The 24,488-nt window shown below is 39.8% G+C and overlaps 1 pseudogene; it reads right to left on the bottom strand.

Annotated features, from left to right (window-relative positions):
• Positions 1-7,141: 7,141 nt before the first annotated feature.
• Positions 7,142-21,608, bottom strand: LOC120020571 (annotated as a pseudogene).
• Positions 21,609-24,488: the final 2,880 nt, after the last annotated feature.

Genomic DNA, 24,488 nt, shown 5'->3' with positions numbered 1-24,488 from the left:
ATGTGCCCATTTGGGGATGTCTGATACTATTTCTCATTGTCTTAACGCTGCACCACTAATGAGTTGTGGAGCTTCTCAAAGTAATTTTTTCTTCACCTCCAAACAGCAAGTAAACAAAGTCTAATCAAAATCAATTGCGAATGACAATAGTTCCTCAAAGTATTTTCGTAAAATATTTCCAGCTCTCACCCTTTCGATAACACTCAGCATGAAAGGGAAAAATGTAATGCTCTGATCCAGTGTAAATGTCATAAAATACCTGATTACTTCTTATTCTTTGCACAAATAGCCGACAGCTGTGTCTGTCCCAAACTCACTGGCGCGGGAAACTCTGAGGGCCCAAAATATTTTATATAATGTTGCATGCTTGCTATCTGGAGTTTTCGCCAACCCAGTTGATAGTTGATACAATGTTTCAAGTTCGTTGCAGACAGGCCATGTGCAGCCAATGTTATTTCTAGGATATTTATTTTTATCAGGATATTTTCTACCTGCAGGCTGCAATGTTTTTATTTGTTGGCATTATGTAGGCTATTTTTACATAGTTGGCAATGGCAATAAAAGTTACTTTTAGATTTGTATAATTTTCATTTAGATTTATATAGAATGTAGATTAATCACAGACAATGATTTTGAGATACTATTATAAATTAAATGAATCTGTTCCACAAAAATGAGCATATGAAAATCATAACTTGCACGCAGATTGGTAGAAATGGTAAGATAAATTGGCACTCCAAATAGAAAAAGTTTGACGACCGCTGGTGTAGTCTATTACTCAAAACTTCAGGAACATAACGGCAGAATTTACATCCAGCAACAGTGGGACGGAAGAGTTTTTTTTTTTTCAAATAACGTACCCAATGTAAACGGAAATTTTCTCTGGCCCAGATTGTAGAATATGCATATAATTTACAGATTAGGATAGAAAATACTCCAAAGTTTCCAAAACTGTCAAAATATTGTCTGTGAGAAAAATTATATTTATTCTGCAAGCGAAATCCTGAGAAAAATTTACCCGGAAGTGATATTTAAAAAAATGTATCTTTGTTTCCTTCTAACCTCCATTTAAAGGGGTATCAACCAAATTCTTTTTCCAATGGCTTCCTCAGGCTGTGACCAGGCTTTAGACATAGTTTCAGGCTTTTATTTTGAAAAATGAGCGAGATGTTTCAAAAGAGGTCAGGTGTCCTCCGAATATTTCCTGCGAGCAAGAGAGGGGCTCCCCATTTTCCTTTTGTCTCTAAATGAATAGGTTATGCTCCGGTTGAAATATTATCGATTATGTTTGTTAAAGACAACCTGAGGTTTGATTATAAAAAACATTTTCAATGTTTCTACGACCATTTCGGATACTTTTTGGGATTTGTCGAACGGAACACGGCTTTTGATTTTTCATCATAACGCGCAACCCAAATGGCGTTTTTTTGTGATAAAAGTAATATTTATCGAACAAAAAGTAGATTTGTTGTGTAACTGGGAGTCTCGTGAGTGGAAACGTCTGAAGATTATCTAAGCTAAGCGATTAATTGTATTGCTTTTCACACTTTCGTGACCATGCTAATTTGGGGCTAGCTTATGTAGCATTGAAAGCTACACTCACAAAAGCTTGGATTTCTTTCGCTGTAAAATATATTTTTAAAATCTGACACCATAGGTGGATTAACAACAAGCTAAGCTGTGTTTTGGTATATTTCACTTGTGATTGCATGATTATAAAAAAAAATTGGAATATTTTTGAATTTGGCGCCCTGCAATTCAGCGGTTGTTTAGGAAAGTGAACCCGTATTCGGTATCCGTAGATCAGAGAAGTTAATCAAACAGTGTGCTTAAAGCATCAGACAAGTTACGTACATATAGTTGATTTTATTAAAACACATGGGGCGATTGGTAGATAAAAACAGACGACTCTTGGTTGACTAAGATTTATTTTAGTTGGGGACAGCACTAGAACATGCTTTTGGGGCTCCCGAGTGGTGCAGCGGACACTGCATCTCAGTGCTTGAGGCGTCACTACAGACACCCTGGTTCAAATCCAGGCTGTATCACAACCGACCTTGATTGGGAGTCCCATAGGGCGGCGCACAATTGGCCCAGCGTCGTCCAGGGGTAGGTAGTCATTGTAAATAGGAATTTGTTCTTAACTGACTTGCCTAGTTAAATAAAGGTTACATTTAAATAAATAAAAAAAGTGTTTCATGACAAACCATTTTTTACAAATCCGTCAAGGCACCAACTTTGAGAAGGGTTTAAAACAAAGGTTTTAAACCAATTCATGAATGTAATTGAATCTAGGTATGTCTTGCCTTTAATGTAATGGCATGAAATAAAATTGGCTGAATATTCTACAATGACTTAACAGCTCTAATCATTTGTCCCCACAGGAAATCTTCACTGGCAATTATAGAATATACTACGTATATAGCCTCAAAATCTGTTTAAAACAATAATTTTGACCTCATGGATGGCCAGTCTTTGTATTCATAGTGTAGTGAATTCAGGGGGTAACCCTGAGCTGAACTCAAACCTGGGTCCAGCGACTGTCAAGCCAACACCTTATAACTGTTACGCCAAAATTTCTGAACTTCTTGACGAGGTCGCTAGGTGTTGGGTTACGGTTGCTACAATAGCTTTCTCTATGAATTTGAGAGTGGTTACACTTCTCCTTCCCCCATCCCTCAGCTGTTTACCAAACAAAGCCTCTGGGCAGCCATTTTGTTTCTCTTAAAAAAAAACACACAACCCAACAATCTGCAGTTCAAACAATAACAAATCTGTCATTCCACCACTGCTTTTGGTAATACGATGATGGGGTTGGAGAAATGTAACTACTTTCAAAATTCATATACAGACCTATGGGTGCAAGGACTGACCATCCATGATTTCAACATTATAGTTTTAACCATGTTGAGGCTTTACAGTGTTGATTTACATTGTTTCTAAACATTGGAGTAAAAAAAAAGCTTCTTTGGGGTTCTGATGGGGTACAACAGTTGAACTAAGCTCGTGAGGCATGTGTTATATTCTTCAAGAATCAATGGCTATAAAAAAAATAATTTAAAAGTTACAATATGGATGTAGCAATTGCAGATTTCCGCTTTAACACCAAACATCAGTTCAACAACTGCAGAGTTTGTGCCTCTGTTTTTAAGACAGTACTTACTAGTATTAATCAGGGAACGGTTTCTCAAAACCATCTTATGGCTAAGTTCAGCGTTAGAACCATTGGATGCCTTAAGATGCGTTTGGGAAACCGGGCCCAGATATTCAGTTTCCTCCTCTTCTTCCTCCTCCTTTTTCGATGTAACAGTCATCTCCCTCTCCTCTTTCACTCCAAAAACTGTAACCTCCTCCTCTTTCACTCTGAACGCGTCTTTTTCTTCTTTCATGGTAACAGCCTCACCCTCGACTTCTTGTTTTACTGTGATATCCTCCTCTTCCTTCTCCTCTTTCACGAGAGTTTCTTTCTCCGTCCAGCAGACCCCCTCTTCTTTAGCAGGAGAGTAGCTTATTGACCTCATGGTCGGAGATCTTAGCTAGCTTAACCAGTCCGCTAGCTGACTGATCTTAGCTAACTTAACCAGTCCGCTAGCTGACTAACAACAACAACACCGTACATATGAATTTAAATCGGATAACTAACTAGACGACGGAAGTGTGTTTAAAACACAGTGGCTAATAAACACTAAAGCGTCTAAAGAGCTTTATTGGTTCGGCTATTTTGGCTAGCAAGCTACCGAGGTGGCTGAGTAACTGTTGCTGCTGTTGAAAGAAGTGTTCCGTCCACTAGATTATACGTCACACTAGCAGCTTTGCCTTAAAGTCGCACATCGTCATCTGCTGACTGGAGTGGGTAAAGTAGTTGAGTAAAATTTATATTTAATTTTCAGACAAAAAGCTAAAGTGTAGGACGCAAGAGTTTTTACTCACCAGTGTAACAAAACACTGTGGTCAAAGACTTAGTAACTTAGTTGTATTGAAGATCTGGTTACCTATAAGTACAAACAGTCATGTTTTTGCGTCATTAAATATTTATTCACTTATTTCCAGATATCTTTGAAACTACCCACAATGCACTATTTATCAATGTCATATGGAGGATCTACTCTGTGCTACCGAGTTTGTATGCTAGCAAATGTTAGCCACACCTCATGCTTTCCATCTACTGTGTGGTTGTGTTATCTAGTGGGAACCTGTTAGTATGGTAGGCTCTAGTGCCATCTTGCCGTGGTCTCAAAAGGAAAGAGAAAATCACACCTGCTTGCTCCTTTTTGTTATGTTAACTTTTCGGTAGGGATGTTTGATTCCGGAGATACGAGGCATGCGTCGAAATCGCTAAGCAGTATACTTCAAAGCAGTGTACCGATGCCTGTATCACTTTATCAGCAGCACTTGATCAATGACGTCTGAAGATTCATTTCATCGAACAACCACCTGATTGGTTTGATATTGGGCTGGTTCGACACTGCAGGCGACTGCCAACTGAGTGATCTACAAATCGCCTTGCATCATAAATAACTACTCATTGTTATTTATAAATCAGTCATCATGTACCCACAATGCAACATGGATTTGATCCTCTCGAACATGGCCAGTGGTTCAGTAGATGACAAAGGCTACGCTGGGCACGCTCTACGGCGTGTGGGACGTCATCTATAATAATAAGACAGTTCTAAATTCTGTGTTGCTCAAACCTGTTGAACCTACATTACCGTTCAAAAGTTTGGGGTCAATTAGAAATGTCCTTGTTTTCCATGAAAACGTACATAAAATGAGTTGCAAAATGAATAGGAAATATAGTCAAGACTTTGACAAGGTTATAAATAATGATTTATAATTGGAATAATAATTGTGTCCTTCAAACTTTGCTTTCGTCAATGAATCCTCCATTTGCAGCAATTATAGCCTTGCAGACCTTTGGCATTCTTTGTTTGTTGTTTGTTTGTTTGTTTGTTGAGGTAATCTGAAGAGATTTCACCCCATGCTTCCTGAAGCACCTCCCACAAGTTGGATTGGCTTGATGGGCACTTCTTACGTGTCATACGGTCAAGCTGCTCCCACAACAGCTCAATAGGATTGAGATCCGGTGACTGTGCTGACCACTCCATTATAGACAGAATACCAGCTGACTGCTTCTTCCCTCAATAGTTCTTGCATAGTTTGGAGCTGTGCTTTAGGTCATTGTCCTGTTGTAGGAGGAAATTGGCTCCAATTAAGTGCCGTCCACAGGGTATGGCATTGCAAAATGGAGTGATAGACTTCCTTCTTCAGTGGAGTGATAGCCTTCCTTCTTCCTCCTTCATCCCTACTGCCTCTGATCTGACAGACTCACTAAACAGAGAACATCCCTGGTCGTCCCTACTGCCTCTGATCTGACGGACTCACTAAACACAAATGCTTTGTTCGTAAATTATGTCTGAGTGTTGGAGTGTGCCCCTGGCTATCCGTAAATAAATAAAAAACAAGAAAATGGTGCCATCTGGTTTGCTTAATATATGGAATTTGAAATTATTTATACTTTTACTTTTGATACTTAAGTATATTTAAAACCAAATACTTTTAGACTTTTACTCAAGTAGTATTTTACTGGGTAACTTTCTATTAAGGTATCTATACTTTTACTCAAATATGACAATTGGGTACTTTTTCCACCACTGATCATGAGTCTAATCTGGTCTCCTTCAACATGGTCAGCCTCATTATGAGTCTAGTCTGGTCTCCTTCGACATGGTTAGCCTTATTATGAGTCTAATCTGGTCACCTTCAACATGGTTAGCCTCATTATGAGTCTAATCTGGTCTCCTTCAACATTGTCAGCCTCATTATAAGTCTAATCTGGTCTCCTTTGACATGGTTAGCCTCATTATGAGTCTATAATATAAGCCAATACTAATCCATCATGTCTGCATTGGACACGCCTATGGGCCAGCAGGTAGCCTAGTGGTTAGAGCATTGGGCCAGCAACCAAAAGATTGGTGGATCGAATCCCGAGCTGACAAGGTAAAAATCTGTCGTTCTGCCCCTGAACAAGGCAGTTAACCGACTGTTCCCCGGTAGGCCGTCATTGTAAATAAGAATTGGTTCTTAACCGTCTTGCCTAGTTAAATAAAGCTTAAAATAATTTTAAATGTAGCAGAATTAAATACCCACAACATTCATTCTGTGGGTACTAGATTGACTCAGTTGACAGTCAGCCAGACATTGATTGTGCATCAATATCATCAGACTAAATTAGAGTAATAAAACAGACAAACAGGGAATGTTCAATGACCCAAAAATACACTAGTTCATTCTGTGAATCAGCCCTTTATTTCATATCATAAAGAACACCTGTGGAAATGGGCAGTGGATGTAGACATCCCTCTGACTCCAAAACAAGACATGATTGAATAGTTGAATAGTGTCTAATCCAAATAATCAGCACAATGTCAGGTGTTAGTGCATGGCTGGAACAGAAATCTGCACACCCAGTAGCTAGATTTCTAGCAGCAAGGTTGGCCATGCATTTTCTAGGTCTATGCATCGTTGCTTTAACAGTATTGGTGTAGTCATACAACTTATTCTAACAGTAAACCAATAGCATATTCAGAGCATTTAGAAAGTATTCAGACCCCTTGACTTTTTACACATGTTGCTATGTTACAGCCTTATTCTAAAATTGATTAAATAATATTGTTTTCCAAATCAATCTACAAACAATAACCCATAATGACAACGTTTATGGTTGTACATTGTGACATCACTAAAATACTCCTACTACAATTTTTAAACATTCTACATTGTGAAATTATTTCATTGATATAATGAAACAACTCCATGTATTTTCTGATGTTTATTTAGAGATCTTTTATCATAGAATCTCTTCCCACATTGATCACAGCAAGGATTCTCTCCTGTGTGTGTTCTCTGGTGCACAATCAGATGGCTAGATGTAGTAAAACTCTTCCCACATTGATCACAGCTACAAGGTTTCAATCCTGTGTGTTCTCTGGTGTGATACCAGGTTGCTTGACCGAGTACAACTCTTCCCACATTGCTTACAGCTATAAGGTTTCTCTCCTGTGTGTGTTCTCTGGTGTAAAATCAAATGGCTAGATGTAACAAAACTCTTCCCACATTGAGTACAGCTATAAGGCTTCTCTCCTGTGTGTGTTCTCTGGTGTATAGTCAGATGGCTAGATGTAGTAAAACTCTTCCCACATTGATCACAGCTATAAGGTTTCTCTCCTGTGTGTGTTCTCTGGTGTGATACCAGGCTGCTTGACTGAGTAAAACTCTTCCCACATTGATCACAGCTATAAGGTTTCTCTCCTGTGTGTGTTCTCTGGTGTGATACCAGGTTGCTTGACTGAGTAAAACTCATCCAACATTGATTACAGCTATAAGGTTTCTCTCCTGTGTGTTTTCTCTGGTGTGATACCAGGCTGCTTGACCGAGTAAAACTCTTCTCACATTGATTACAGCTATAATGTTTCTCTCCTGTGTGTGCTCTCAGATGTACTATCAGGCAGCTTGAGCTAGTAAAACTCTTCCCACATTGAATACAGCTATAAGGCTTCTCTCCTGTGTGTGCTCTCAGATGTACTATCAGGCCGTTTGAGCGAGTAAAACTCTTCCCACATTGATCACAGCTATAAGGTTTCTCTCCAGTGTGAATTCTCATGTGTACTTTTAGTGAATTTGATCTTAAGTAACTCTTCCCACAGTTAGAGCAGCGGTGAGATTTCTTCCCTGTGGGTCTCCGCTGGTGTTTCTTGAGGTGCTCTGATGTGGAGAGACTCTTCTCTGCCTCGTCAGCTTCATGATGTTGTAGAGACTCCCCAGAGGATCCACGGTAGTCATGTCTCTCTCCTAAAGTCAGACAGATGGTTAAAGGGACATAACAGAAATCCACTATTAAAGGTGATGCCAACATGATAGATGATGTTGTACAACAATTGACGTCTGTAATGAATGTTACAATTATCTTAAGACGGTCAAGTGAGCAACAAGCCATATTTAGTCTTGTTTTCACATTAGTAGTAACATCGATGATTGTAGGCTAGAAATAAGTTATTAAAGTTGTTGAAATCCTAAGCAGTGTGCCAGACGACTTTTGGTCTCCAATATAGGCCCCTTTCTGTGTTTGCTAAAATTGGCGCATAAGGGCGATGCACACGCAATTTGGTTGCAGAAACTCCATGCTAATGCGGAAACCACTAGTTATAGAAATTATAGTTATACAAATACCATAGACCTACTGTAGGACCCATAACTTCACCTAACAATAACACAGATCTAGGACTATACATCATTTAATATTTCAGGTGAAACATGGAAACTAAAATGTCTGTCATAACATTTCATAACCAGATAATTTCGTGAATAATCCCACTAGGCTACTCTGTAATGTGTTGTCATTCTAAATGTCCTGAATAAAGGAAAATAGCTCTGTGTGTTGTACAGTCGCCTATCCATCAACAAACAGTTCTCTACACATTATGAGCTAAGTATCTCTGTGTCCAAACAGACTAAAGAGACCCTACGGTAAATCAAGCAGACAATAACATCAATTTGTTAGGGATGTTGGATCCAACATGGAGCACGGCATAATTGTCTTTACCAGAGTAATGAATGAAGAAGCACTTTGGTTGTTGTTGCATCGTGATGTTTGTCATTTGACTGGCATTCAGAAAATGATTTCCTGGATCAGCTTATGATAGTTGAATATGTGACTAACTAAACAGCTACAGTATTAAGTATTGTGTAATTATTGAAGAACCGCGTTAATGACAGTATCGATTCGGGTGTTGTCAACAAAGTTAAGGTGACTCTCAGGTTAGAACCATTGGATATAGCAAACTCTGAAATGATTTAGGATTTCTGTTTCCATGAAAACTGTTTTCCCTGCGTAACATAAGGAGACACTAAATGTTACGTAGTTAGAGTGCATTTCAGAGATCTGAATACAAAAAACTGTCCCACAGCAAGATCCAGTATTTAAGTTGAAGTTCATCATATGACAAGCTTAACGTTATGACTATAACTACTGTTCGCTGAAGGAGGAAAACTAGGTACAACATACTATTAAATCCACATGTTATGACTATAACTACTGTTCCCTGATGGAGGGAAACGAGGTACAACATACTATTAAATCGGTGCATCGCTGGAAGCCCCGCCTTCCACAGGCGATGAGCGTGAGTCTCAATTTATTCCATAAATTAGCATGGGTAACAGTAATTATAGTCATAAAGTTACACTCCCTTTCAGTTGGTCAACTTCGGTACAACATACTATGGGGAAATTACAATCATTCCCCAACCGACCCAAACGGATACTAAATGAAACGGTCCCTGGCAGACCACCCAGATCTGACCCCGTAAGATACGCCAGTTTTGGCAATTTATTCATTGTCTGTTGTTTGAAACACTCCTGTCAATGTTGAGTAAGAACACACACCTGATTACTCATATAGAAGTAGGATTAGTCTACCTGGCCTGCACACAAATATAGGCCTATAAATGTGCCCATTTGGGGATGTCTGATAGTATTTCTGCTGGTGTAGCCTATTACCAGAAACTATAGGAGCATAACGACTGCTGGTGTAGTCTATTACCAGAAACAAAAGGACCATAACGACTGCTGGTGTAGCCTATTACCAGAAACTATAGGACCATAACGACTGCTGGTGTAGCCTATTACCAGAAACCATAGGACCATAACGACTGCTGGTGTAGCCTATTACCAGAAACTATAGGACCATAACGACTGCTGGTGTAGCCTATTACCAGAAACTAAAGGAGCATAACGACTGCTGGTGTAGTCTATTACCAGAAACTATAGGAGCATAACGACTGCTGGTGTAGTCTATTACCAGAAACTATAGGAGCATAACAACTGCTGGTGTAGTCTATTACCAGAAACCATAGGAGCATAACATCAGAATTTACAAAGGCCAGCAGCAGCGGGAGGAGGAGGCTAAGGAAGAGGTTTTTTCTGATGGTTAAGCTATCTTGTTTCAGAGGTGTGTCATCAAATATAGGCCTATAAATGTGCCCATTTGGGGATGTCTGATAGTATTTCTGCTGGTGTAGCCTATTACCAGAAACTATAGGACCATAACGACTGCTGGTGTAGCCTATTACCAGAAACCATAGGACCATAACGACTGCTGGTGTAGCCTATTACCAGAAACTATAGGAGCATAACGACTGCTGGTGTAGTCTATTACCAGAAACTATAGGAGCATAACAACTGCTGGTGTAGTCTATTACCAGAAACCATAGGAGCATAACATCAGAATTTACAAAGGCCAGCAGCAGCGGGAGGAGGAGGCTAAGGAAGAGTTTTTTTCTGATGGTTAGGCTATCTTGTTTCAGAGGTGTGTCATCAATAGCCCATAATGACAAAGTGAAAACAGGTAAAAAACAGAAATACCTTATTTACATAAGTATTCAGACCCTTTGCTATGAAACTAAAAATTGCTTTCAGGTGCATCTTGTTTCCATTAATCATCCTTGAGATGTATCTACAACTTGTTCGGAGTCCACCTGCGGTAAATTCAATTGATTGGATATGATTTGGAAGGCAGACAGACACCTGTCTATATATGGTCCCACAAATGACAGTGCATGTCAGAGTGAAAACCAAGCCATGAGGTCAAAGGAACTGTCCCTAGAGCTCCTAGACAGGATTGTGTCGAGGCACAGATCTGGGGAAGGGTACCAAAAAAAATCTGCAGCATTGAAGTCCCCCAAGAACACAGTGGCCTCCATCATTCTTAAACGGAACACTCTTCCTAGAGCTGGTCACCTGGCCAAACTGAGCGATCGGGGGAGAAGGGCCTAGGTCAGGGAGGTGACCAAAAACCTGATGGTCACTCTGACAGAGTTCCAAAGTTCCTCTGTGGAGATGGGAGAACCTTCCAGAAGGACAACCATCTCTTCAGCACTCCACCAATCAGACCTTTATAGTAGAGTGGCCAGACGGAAACCACTCCTCAGTAAAAGGCACATGACAGCCTGCTCGGAGTTTGCCAAAAGGCACCTCAAGGACTCTCAGACCATGAGAAACAAGATTCTGTGGCTTGATGAAACCAAGATTGAACTCTTTGGCCTGATTGCCAAGAGTCACATCTGGAGGAAACCTGGCACCATCCCTATGGTGAAGCATGGGTGGCAGCATCATGCTGTGGGGATGTTTTTCAGCAGCAGGGACTGGGAGACAAGACAGGATCGAGGGAAATATTAACAGAGCAAAGTGCAGAGAGATCCTTGATGAAAGACCTGCCCCAGAGCACTCAGGACCTCAGACTGGGGGTGAAGGTTCGCCGTCCAACAGGACAACGACCTTAAGCACACAACCAAGACAACACAGGAGTGGCTTCGGGACAAGTCTCTGAATGTACTTGAGTGGCCCAGCCAGAGCCCGGACTTGAGCCCGATCTAACATCTCTGGAGAGACCTGAAAATAGCTCTGCAGTGATGTTCCCCATCCAACCTGACAGAGCTAGAGAGGATCTACAGAGAAGGATGGGAGAAACTCTCCAAATGCAGGTGTGCCAAATAAATTAGCTAATTGAAAGGGGGGAAAATTATTTAATCAATTTTAGAATAAGGCATTAACGTAACAAAATGTGGAAAAAGTCAAGGGGTCTGAATACTTTCCGAATGCACTGTATACAGCAACACCACCCCCATAAGCATTCCTGTCTTTTCTGTCGATGTTATATCCCTGTATTGCTACTGCTGTAACAAAGGAATTATCTCAGTGAGTTTCCGAGATGAACAGTACAGTGCATTCCAAATTCAATAGGCAGGCAAGTAAACAAAAACGTTTTCAAATAAAAACTATTCCAGAAAATGTCAAAGCGTATATAACTCCCGTCCAAGAGACTGTCGACCAATCACGTTCACATTGTCATGCTGTGACACACAGACAACTAAGCTAATTCTCACGAAAATCCCTTTTTAATGTCAGGGTATGAGTTGGGAAACCTGCCTATTTTCCTTGAAAGTACGTAATGTCACGATTGCAAAGCTATACGATATTACAGAGAACAAGTTAATTATCTCACATCTCTGAAAACATTTGTAAAGTTGTGCTTCTTTTTCACAGAGGTTACTTCATGCCAATGTTATTTTCTTTAAGCTGTTAATACGAATCGAAAGGAGTTTCCAATATCATCATTTCTTAAAGTATTTCTGGTGATAGCTAGTGATACACAAGCTAGGTCTATTTGAAACATTGCCAACCCATGGCAGCATTTAGCAGCCACCAGGTTCAGAAGCTTTAAAACCACATAAAAAAATATTTAAAACACAATTATATTTTTGCCCAAAGTTAAGATATAAATTATTCAAACTGAACATAATTCATGCTGGTTAATATTTTAGACTATTTTAGTTTTGGAGTCAAAGATAGTTTTGGAATAGTTTTCCTTTTTCAAACAGGTTTGTTGTTTTATTTCAGTTTACTAAATAGTTTTCCCCTAATTACTTTTTCTATAATAAGCATGGAGGTTTCCCCTATCAACCAGTCATAGGTACTGGCAACAAAGCGCCTCGTAACCTAGCTGGGAACGGGACAGACGGAACCCTTTTGTGGAAACAGACCGGGGCGATTTGTAATCAAATCTAATTCCCAGGAACGGGGTTCATATGAACCACAGAGACTGTGTGTGGGATAATAACATGGCCCTGTCCAACCCTGCTTGTTCCCTCGACTCCGCTACCAACCACCAATCTCCAACAGGGCCCTTAACCTGTATCACAAGACACCTCATAGTGAGCTACAGGTAGGAATCAGCAATGAATCCCAATAATGAGACACCTCTGGGGAGGGGTGTCAGCAACATAAAAAAAATATATATAGTGTTTTATGACAAACCGTTTTTTACAAATCCGTCAAGACACCAACTTAGACTTGACAGTGAAATGCTTACTTACAAGCCCTTATTAACCAACAGTGCAGTTCAAGAAGAAGAAAACGTTTACCAAGTAGAAGTAATAATAAAAAGTAAAAAGTAATAATAAAAAGTAACACAATGAGAATAACAATAAAGAGGCTATATACAGGGGGCACCGGTACCGAGTCAGTGTGGAGGCTATATACAGGGGGTAACGAGTCAGTGTGGAGGCTATATACAGGGGGCACCGGTACCGAGTCAGTATGGAGGCTATATACAGGGGGTAACGAGTCAGTGTGGAGGCTATATACAGGGGGTAACGAGTCAGTGTGGAGGCTATATACAGGGGGTAACGAGTCAGTGTGGAGGCTATATACAGGGGGTAACGAGTCAGTGTGGAGGCTATATACAGGGGGTAACGAGTCAGTGTGGAGGCTATATACAGGGGGTAACGAGTCAGTGTGGAGGCTATATACAGGGGGTAACGAGTCAGTGTGGAGGCTATATACAGGGGGTAACGAGTCAGTGTGGAGGCTATATACAGGGGGTAACGAGTCAGTGTGGAGGCTATATACAGGGGGTAACGAGTCAGTGTGGAGGCTATATACAGGGGGTAACGAGTCAGTGTGGAGGCTATATACAGGGGGTAACGAGTCAGTGTGGAGGCTATATACAGGGGGTACCAAGTCAGTGTGGAGGCTATATACAGGGGGTACCGAGTCAGTGTGGAGGCTATATACAGGGGGTACCGAGTCAGTGTGGAGGCTATATACAGGGGGTACCGAGTCAGTGTGGAGGCTATATACAGGGGGCACCGGTACCGAGTCAGTATGCGGGGGTACAGGCTAGTTGAGGTAGTCTGTACATGAAGGTGGGGGCGTAGTGACTATGCATTGGTAAAAAACAACCAGCAAGTAGCAGCAGTGCACAAAAGGGAGGGGGGTGGGGGGGTCAATGTAAATTGTCCGGTGGCGATTTTATGAATTGTTCAGCAGTCTTATGGCTTGGGGGTAGAAGCTGTTGATGAGGCTTTTGGTCCTAGACATGGCGCTCCGGTACCGCTTGCCGTGCAGTAGCAGAGAAAACAGTCTATAACTTGAGTGACTGGAGTCTCTGACAATTTTGTGGGCTTTCCTCTGACACCGCCTATTATATAGGTCCTGGATGGCAGGAAGCTTGGCTACAGTGATGTACTGGGCTGTTCGCACTACCCTCTGCAGCGCCTTACGGTCAGATGTCGAGCAGTTGCCATACCAGGCGGTGATGCAACCGGTCAGGATGCTCTCAATGGTGCAGCTGTATTACCTTTGAGGATCTGGGGACCCATGCCAAATCTTTTCAGTCTCCTGAGGGGGAAAAGGTTTTGTTGTGCCCTCTTCACGACTGTCTTGGTATATACCCACGTGGGTGATTAAAAGATGAACTGAGGTCCACACTCAAGTCTAGTTGATGGTGGTAATGCACCTTAAAGTTGGTTGCCAACCGCCATATAAAGTCCAAAGAAGAAAAAGAAGCCTGAAGGAAGGAGAAATGACGAGATAGGAATTTGGTTAACCTTTTGGGGCATCGCGACTGATTACCTATTTTGACGTGATATGAAACTATTGTGTGAAATTATTTTGATGTGATATGAAAGTACAGCAATTTATGTTTCTAGAAACGTATCGCAATTGAGAATCGATTCACATTTAGATGGATTATTTGACTATTTTACCTGTCAGACCCAGTCTATCTCTGAAAATAACATACAGCCCTTGGACCTTGAGGAGTAACAGGGGCAGCAATCAGCAGTAGAAACAATAACAAAGCGTACTTCCTGCCCGTTTCGGTAAAAAGTTGAGGGATGGGGCTGGAGAAATGCAACCATCAATGATATCAACATTATAGTTTTAACCATGTTTTGAGGATATACAGTGTTTGTTTATATTTACTGACAAACATTGGAGTAAAACAAAGCTTATATTTTGGGTTCTGATGGGGTACAACAGTTGAACTAAGCTCATGAGGCATTTATAAGTGAATTTTTACATATCATTAATGTATAAGTCCCAAAATGGATGTAACAACTGCTGATTTCCCCTTTAAGACTACATATTGGGCTAATCTAATAGGAGATATTGAGGACTACAGTATTTCAGGCATTGTCATTGGATGCATTTGATCAATTGTTAACGTTTTGTTGATGGTCCACTCATAATGTTCTACACGTTACAGTGTAGCTTCAGCCATTCCTACAGAACAACATTAAAGTGTAGAACCCCTTTACTGCATATTGGTTCAACGACTGCAGAGACGGTACTTACTGGTGTTAAACAGATCTCCAACCTCCTCTTCTTCCTCCAATGTGACAGTTATCTCCCCCTCCTCCTCTTTCACTCCAAAAACTGCATCCTCCTCTTTTACTGTAACATCCTCCTCTTCTTTTACTGTAACATCCTCCTCCTCTTTCACTCTGAACGCGTCTTCCTCTTCTTTCACTGTAACGTCTTTCTCTTCTTCTTTCACTGTAACAGCCTCACCCTCTACTTGTTTTTGTATTGTAACATACTCCTCTTCTTCCTCCTCTTTTACGAGAGTTTCTTTCTCCGTCCAGCAGACAACCTCTTCTTTAGCAGGAGGAGAGTAGCTTAGTGAACTCATGGTCGGAGATGTTAGCTAGCTAGCACTAGCGACTAGCCTAGTTCTAAGCTAACTTAGCAAACCAGCTAGCTGACAAACAACGTAAATATATAATTAAATGGGCCAACAAGTACATTTAACAGAAGTGTGTTTAATACACCGCGACTAATATACACCAAAACAGTGTAAAGAGCGTGAATGTTGTAGCTATGTTTGCTAGAAAGCTACGGGGGTGTCTGACTAGCTGTTGTTGTTGAAGGAGCGTCCCGTCCACTAGATTACACGTCACACTGGCAGCATCGCCTGAACCTAAAAGACGCACATCGCCGTTTGCTGACTGGAGTGGGCAACGCAGTTGAGGAACCTAAAGTTTATTTTTCATTTATTTCATAAAAGTGTAATATTATATTAAGTCGTTCAAAGAGAAGCATGTGTTGATTGATTCGTGTTTAATGAGTGAGAATTTAAAACAAACTTTACACCCACTACATATTTGCATTGAACCATACTTCTAACATGGATCATTTTGACCCAAGATGCATATCTTTAATCATAGCCTGAATGTGGTTTATTCCATTTTTCATGACTTTGTCAATCAACTTGTTCATAATAAATCTAAATCATGGTTTAGGGTTTCTGTATCAAAATGGACTTTTAACAAATTAAAATCCTTTGGAGTAATTTTGACCCCAGCCAATAGCACCTTTGATAAATAGGATATTTATTTCAAATCAAAATCAAATCACATTTTATTGGTTATTGCGGGTGTAGTGAAATGCTTGTGTTTCTAGCTCCGACGGTGCAGTAATGTCTAACAAGTAATATCTAACAATTTCACAACATATACCCAATACACACAAAACTAATTATTTGAATCTAGGTTTCTCTGTAGACATGATCCATCCCACCAGAGCGTGGAGGGGCACCTGTATCAGTGGTTTTGACCAGATAGACACCTGCAGATACACAGTATCGTGCCTCCCATTTCTAAGATTGGACTTTTCTATACCACATATCACATGACTGTGTTCCTGCCAAAGCAGCAGCTACTCTTCCTGGGGTTTATTATGGATCCCCATTAGTTCCTGCCAATGCAGCAGCTACTATTCCTGGGGCTTATTATGGATCCCCATTAGTTCCTGCCAAGTAAGAAGTAAGGTCCGGGAGCGTGCCAGCCTCCTTTTCGAGCAAAAGGTATAAATTATGGGTTATGAATTAACACATTCCCTGCGAGCCCAGGCATTTCAATACATTCATAATTTCTTACGGTCCATGTGCAACATGCAAATATGATCCTTGCAATTATTCTATGTTCCTTGCAATTATTCAAATATGTTGTTCATTTCATGAGAGCAACATGATAATTAATGATTTCTGAGCAACCATTTTTGATTTAATGTCTATTAAGAGTATCTTATCAACTTTATTTCACTTGGTGATGTTTCATTATAGAGAACATGATATGACAATACATGACATCTAGGTAGCTGAATATGATTATGGACTAACAGTCTAACAGTTTGAAGGACACAACTCATGTTATTCTGGTTAAACAGTGAGATAATAGTTGATTATGGACTAACATTCTAACAGTTTGAAGGACATGTTATTCATGTTATTCTGGTTAAACAGTGGGTGACTAGTTGATAAAGGAGTGGGGATTTTTTTTGGTTAGGAAATAATATGTCATGTTTTACTCGTACCTCAGCCAGCATTGTGAATGGCTAGGAAATAATATGTCATGTTTTACTCGTACCTCAGCCAGCATTGTGAATGGTGTCTGAGGCAGTGACATACTAGACCAGGGCAGTAAATCTAATATTTAGGTGTTTTTAGTCAGGCATGAAAGGTCTGTGTTGGTTCTGTGGTTATAAGTTACATCTCTGGCCATGCTGGCAGGGTCTGAATCAAACCCAATGTCAGTGGGATTGATCTGTTTGATCCAATTGTTTGTTTCAGTTTTCAGTAGGTGAATCCTTTGACATATTGTTGATTTCAACTTTTTCCATTTTCAACAAATGTACTGGTTGGTTGAAACGTGATATTAAACGTACATACCATGCACTATATTGACACAGTGGAAGATATACTGAATTTATACTGTTTTTCATACTAAGATGGACCAAGATACGTGTTGCTTTTGCACATATTTGTTCATTGGTTTAGCAAGAGTCTGTTGATTGGTCAGTCATGGGGTTAATTTATTTTGCAATATGTTCAAATCAAATCTAGCTTTATTTATACAGCACATTTCAGACATGGATGCAACACAATGGCTTCACAGGAAAAAATGTACAAAAAAACAATGAAAATAAACAGAAATATTTAGTACACAACAAACATAAGAGGATAAAAAAACAGAAGAATAACAACTGAAAGACTAATGAGCACCCTTTTGCCTTAGTCCCTGCTGATATTCTGCCTAGCAACAGGGACATGTGATCGATGCTGATATTCTGCATGGCAACAGGGACACGTGATAGATGCTGATATTCTGCATAGCAACAGGGACATGTGATAGATACTGATATTTTGCCTAGCAACAGGGACATGTGATAGATACTGATATTCTGCCTAGCAACAGGGACATGTGATCGATGCTGATATTCTGCATAGCAACAGGGACATGTGATCGATGCTGATATTCTGCATAGCAAGAGGGACATGTGATGGATTAGCCTGACTTCTCCCCTCTCTGGACCCAAGGTGACTGAGGCCCATTTGAGGGAGGAAGTGCAGCTGCCAACACCAGACTCAGAAAGGATACATTCTAATAACAAGAGGTCAATAGTTCATATCAGCATATTCTGCAGATAAAACATCTTAATTATCTATGTTACTTAGCTAATTCTGATTTCTCCATGTTACGGATACAAGTATTCTGTGTGTATTCTGTGTGTATCCTGTGTGCATTTCTTTTCTCTCCTTCTCCCCTACTCACAGGTGACAATCATCATTCCCCAATCAGTCATCAATCAGTCGCTAATCAGAAGACACCTGCTCCTTTTCTCCTACCCAATCACAGTCCCTTTCCCTTGGTTTAAAAACCCTGTCAGTTGTGTTCTCTAGAGCAATCTCTCTGTAAATGCCAAATGTCTGTAGATCTCTTGTGTGGTTTAGGATACATGTCACTTTGTCCCCACCTGTGAGTATTGGTTTTGTTATGGTGTTTGTTTGATGGTGGGGAAAGGGGCTAACCAGACAGGTCGCCCATGGGCATACACTACCCGTAGGTAAACTTTGTTAAATACACTAGTTAGAACTGGGCGGACCACCCACTGTATTTTTGATTAGTTAGTTGTTTAAATAGGCTAGTCTAGCTTAGGGGTGTTTTTGGATGCTTATTCTTTCTTTCCTTGGGTCCAGCTCGGTCCCTTTTCCTGCCTCCCATTTACCGTGTGTTTGCAAATAAACCCTGAGTGTTTGACGGTAGAATTTAGTTGTCTGTGGTTATTTTGTTCTCACTGTTACTTTGTCACTATTACACTTTGCGTGAGTTATGTTATGGGTCCCATTACCATCCCCCCTAGACTGTCGGGCCAAAAGGGATTCGTAACACTCCACCACAATCTTTCCCCAGAAACGGGCTCCAAAACAATAGCTCTGTTACTGGTGTGCAGGGTATAACCTTTAGTCTGTGGAGGAACCAGTCAGTTTCTGTCATATTCTTGGCTGAGTGTCCGAACATCATGCGGTCATTCTACACACTCAGAACAATTAGAACAGGCCTATATCAACACACTTTTCTATGTTATAGGAGTAAGGTTCTTTAACAATCTCAAGCCCAATGCCTCGGCTTAAATAATTATATTTTACTACACAAGCATTAGTAAGGTTTAACACAAAATTCCCTCATAGTGCTAATGAGCTATATGTGCTAAAGTCCAACCTCAAAACATAAATGGAAAAACCAAAGCCTGTAACACCTTCCTCAAGACAACAAATATATCCTATATTTTTGTTGGACAAGTTCTCACCACCAACAAAACAACTTCCATTTCATATTAAAATCAACTAAAATGCATCACCTGTCAATTTAAAAACACATTTCTAAATAATAATATACAATCTTAGTTTTCTCCTTTTTCTTTCTAGAATCTTAAAACTAATTTTGAAATTATAATCAACTACAATGCTTCACCTTCTACAATATGAACAGTGTGTCTACTGGCTGGCAACAATTAAAAACAAACAAATATTTTCCCCCACTAGCTTCTAGAACTTTCGGCTTCCTAAAACTCACTAGCTTCTAGAACCATTGTCCCCTTGGAACGAGCCCAAACAAAATACGGAAAAACATGCAGTCATAAATTGTGATCCATGGCAACTCACTGGCTAAATGCAAAACACAAACATTTTGAGTGCCCACCTGGGAGACAAATCAGCAAGTTTTCCTTAAACATGTCTGATTTCAAGAGGAAACTCCTGCAATATCTGTAGTAACTTTCCACCTCACTGCGGAGCTTCTCTCTCTTTTTAGGGTTCACTAGATAGGCATGTTGTTGGATCTGGGCCCAGTCCTCATGCTCAAGTACATTTGGTTTGGCACATCTGAGAATTAACCCTGATATCCTAAAAGCAGGGCAACAATGTCAATATAATTGTACCAAAAATGGTCAACTGGTTGCATAAATAATTATCATTAAATGTTACGTGAAATGTAAATATGAAATATTTGGTTGCATAGTCTTATTTTCAAAGTCTTTTCAATTAAATGTTTCTAGGTGGGATAGCCCCAATGTCGAAACACAGTTTTAACATGTCTAAATCAATAACCAATATGCAGAAACATTTTGGGATAAATTGAAAACCTAAACATAACATGTGCTATATACAGAAACATCTGCCACAATCATTTTACATGTATTTTTTTAAACAAGCACCTTATAAAATGCACAAGCACCAAGAACGCTGTTGTTTTGACAAGTAGCAATAAATCACTGATATCGATTAGGGGGGAAATCAGTTATACGTGCTGTTGAAACTAACAACTAAAACAAAACATGGAAATGGGAGATAACTTTTACCTCACTGGTTAGAGGACAACCTGCAGAAGACAGTCAGCTACATTTGGGAGTGATGCATTTACATTTAGGGGTCACTAAACAAAGGAACGCAAAACTTATTTGTCATCACTCTTCGATATCATGTTGAACTCAATTGTGCGAGAGGAGGGAGATGAGGTTGAACGTCCTGTTGAAACTAACAGCTCAAAAACCACACGGAATCTGGGAATAATGTGTACATAACTGGTTAGAGGACAACTTGTAGAAAACAGCTCGCTACATTTTGAAGTGTTGCATTTTGAGTGTAACACAACTCTTTATTTGTTAGTAACGTTTTGTTAAATCACATAAATAGTACTCTTTATTTTCCCCCTGAGGCTAATATCCATATCATGTTGAAATCAATTAAACAGGGGACAAACATTTAGGGTTCTACATTGTGACTCTGACTGCAGCTTAAACAACAGTGAAAAGGCTAGTTAGCTAGCTACCATTATCTGAGAAGACACTATAGTGGCCTGGAAATACGATGACATAGTAATTAGACAACTTTGCCATCATTATCATGCCATTGTGACGTCATTAAAATACTCCTACTACAATGTTAAAACATTCTACATTGTGACATTATTTCATTGATATCATGAAACAACTTCATGTATGTATTTTCTGATGTTTGATCAGAGATCTTTTACGAGAATATCTCTTCCCACATTGATCACAGCTATGATATTTCACTCCTGTGTGTGTACACTGGTGTGATATCAGGTTGTTTGGCTGAGTAAATCTCTTCCCACATTGATCACAGCTATGATGTTTCTCTCCTGTGTGTGTCAGCTAGTGTGTTTTCAGATGACTTGACTGAATAAAACTCTTCCCACATTGATCACAGCTATGAGATTTCTCTCCAGTGTGAATTATCTGGTGTGATTGTAATGTATATGATTTTGAAAAGATCTTCCCACAGTCAGAGCAGCAGTGAGGTTTCTTCCCTGTTGGTCTCTGCTGGTGTTTCTTGAGGTGTTCTAATCTGGAGAGACTCTGTTCTGCCTCATCAGCATCATGAGGTTGTTGAGGCTCCCCAGCGGATCCATGATAGTCCCGTCTCTCTCCTGTGTGAATGAAAAAGTCAGACAGATGGTTAAAGGCCCACAACAGTAGAAATCCACTGAAAAAGGTGATGCCAACAGCGTAGCCATCATGTTGTACAACAATTGAAGTCTTTAATGAATGTTAATATTATTTGACAATTGTCTTAAGACAGTCAAGTGAGCAACAATAGTCATATTGTCTTGTTTTCACATTAGTAGTAACATCGATGATTGTCGGCTAGAAATAAGTTATTAAAGTTGTTGAAATCCTAAGCAGTGTGCCAGACGACTTATGGTCTCCAATATAGGCCCCTTTCTGTGTTTAATAATATTGACGCATCGAGCCCGACGCGCACGCAATTTGGTTGCACAAACTCCTCCCTGCTAATGCAGAAACCGCTAGTTATGGATGTAGTATATCTGCCTGGAGCAAAAATGGCAAGGGAAGATTTGTTTTTCACAAGGTATTCCGAATATTACCATATTATTGCATTATCAGATTATAACTGTAAGGCTCGTTTGAATCTCCTGATTAATATTATAATGTTATTGTCGCAAATCAACTGCTTCATACTTAAAACCTCTAACACCTCCCAAACCCGGATCCGGGAGCACCCCCATCAGTAGAAAAGCTACTAGCATAGCCTAGCATAGCGTCACAAGTAAATACTAGCATCTAAATATCATTAAATCACAAGTCCAAGACACCAGATGAAAGATACACTTCTTGTGAATCCAGCCATCATTTCTGATTTTTAAAATGTTTTACAGGGAAGACACAATATGTAAATCTATTAGCTAACCACGTTAGCAAAAGACACCACTTTTCTTACTCCACCATTTTTTTACTGCATCAGTAGCTATCACAAATTCGACCAAATAAAGATATAAATAGCCACTAACCAAGAAACAACTTTATCAGATGACAGTCTGATAACATATTTATTGTATAGCATATGTTTTGTTAGAAAAATGTGCATATTTCAGGTATAAATCATAGTTTACCATTGCAGCCACCATCACAACTCTCCCCAAAGCGACTAGAATAACTACAGAGAGCAACGTGTATTACCTAATTACTCATCATAAAACATTTCTTAAAAATACACAGCGTACAGCAATTGAAAGACACAGATCTTGTGAATCCAGACAATATTTCAGATTTTCTAAGTGTTTTACAGCGAAAACACAATATATCGTTATATTAGCTTACCACAATAGCAAACCACACAACAGCATTGATTCCAGCCAAACATAGCGATAACGTATTCACCACCAAAATATATTAATTTTTCACTAACCTTCTCAGAATTCTTCAGATGACAGTCCTGTAACATCATATTACACAATGCATATAGAGTTTGTTCGAAAATGTGCATATTTAGCGGCACAAATCGTGGTTATACAATGAGAAAAGTTGCCAAGCTGCCCAGAAAATGTCGGGCGCCATCTTGGAGAGGCACCTCTTCTAATCAATAAATAATCATAAACTTGACTAAAAAATACAGGGTGGACAGCAAATGAAAGACAAATTAGTTCTTAATGCAATCGCTTTGTTAAATTTTTAAAATTAACCTTACTGCGCAATACAGCGTGCGCTAAACAGAGGCTACACAGAAATTAATGGCGGCTTATGCATTTAACATTTTTCAACAGAACAACGATTTATCAGCATAAATAGTTCTTACTTTTCGATGAACTCCCATCAGAATCTTGGGAAAGGTGTCCTTTGTCCAGAACAATCGTCTTTTGGTCGAAAGATGTACTCTTGTCCTGTCGAAATAGCCGCTAACGTTCGGCATGTGCCGGAAAGGTGTCCAAATCTTGAAAGCGCGTCACAAAGAAATGCCAGAAAATCGCAATAAACTGATATAAATTGCTATAAGTCGGTTTAAATTAACTACCTTATGATGTCTTTAACAACTATAACGAATAAAAACATGACCGGAGATATAGAACTGGCTAAACGAAAGCTTGGCAGGAGGCCACTCTGGTGTCCATACTGCGTCAGGCGCACCGTTGAAAAGGACGGTACTTCCGCTCCAGGGTCTTATATAAGGTCCCAGATTGCGCAATCCACTCCATTCAAATTCTCACCACTTACTGACATCTAGAGGAAGGCGTATGCAGTGTTTGTAGCCCCACAGCGTACACAGGGACTTATAAACTGACCCTAGAACAGGGACCTCGATTTCTGAAATCTCACTCCCTGGCAGGAAATGTGCTGCAGAAGGAGTTCTGTTTCACTCAGAGACATAATTCAAACGGTTTTAGAAACTAGAGAGTGTTTTCTATCCAATAGTAATAATAATATGCATATTGTACGAGCAAGAATTGAGTACGAGGCAGTTTAATTTGGGGACCAATTTTCACAAAGTTGAAACAGCACCCCCTATACTCTCAAGATTAAAAAACACTTCAACCAGTAAAGTTTTATTTGGCTAGTTTTTCCATCAGCCTTGGTCCAGAACTTCACCTATCAATAGCATAGACCTACTGAAGGACCCATAACTTCACCTAACAACAACCTCGACCTACTGTAGGACCCATAACATCACCTAACAATAACACAGACCCATGTAGGACCCATAACTTCACCTCAGTCAATGCAGAAAATGTCAAGAACTTTGAATGTTTCTTCAAGTGCCGTCGCAAAAACCATCAAGAGCTATGATAAAAACTGGCTCTCATGAGGACCACTTTTTATAAAAACACATAATTTCTTTCCAAAAGTGATGGGGTCCAAAAGGCACCGAATAGTAGGAATATAGTAAGATAGTATAGTATATATAATAGTAGGAATATAGTAGGATAGCATAGTATAGTATATATGATAGTAGGAATATAGTAGTATAGTATATATAATAGTAGGAATATAGTAGG

The sequence above is a fragment of the Salvelinus namaycush genome, chromosome 25, assembly GCF_016432855.1.
Source record: "Salvelinus namaycush isolate Seneca chromosome 25, SaNama_1.0, whole genome shotgun sequence".
In the NCBI taxonomy this organism is placed as follows: Eukaryota; Metazoa; Chordata; class Actinopteri; order Salmoniformes; family Salmonidae; genus Salvelinus; species Salvelinus namaycush.
This window is presented reverse-complemented; position numbering and strand designations above follow the sequence as displayed.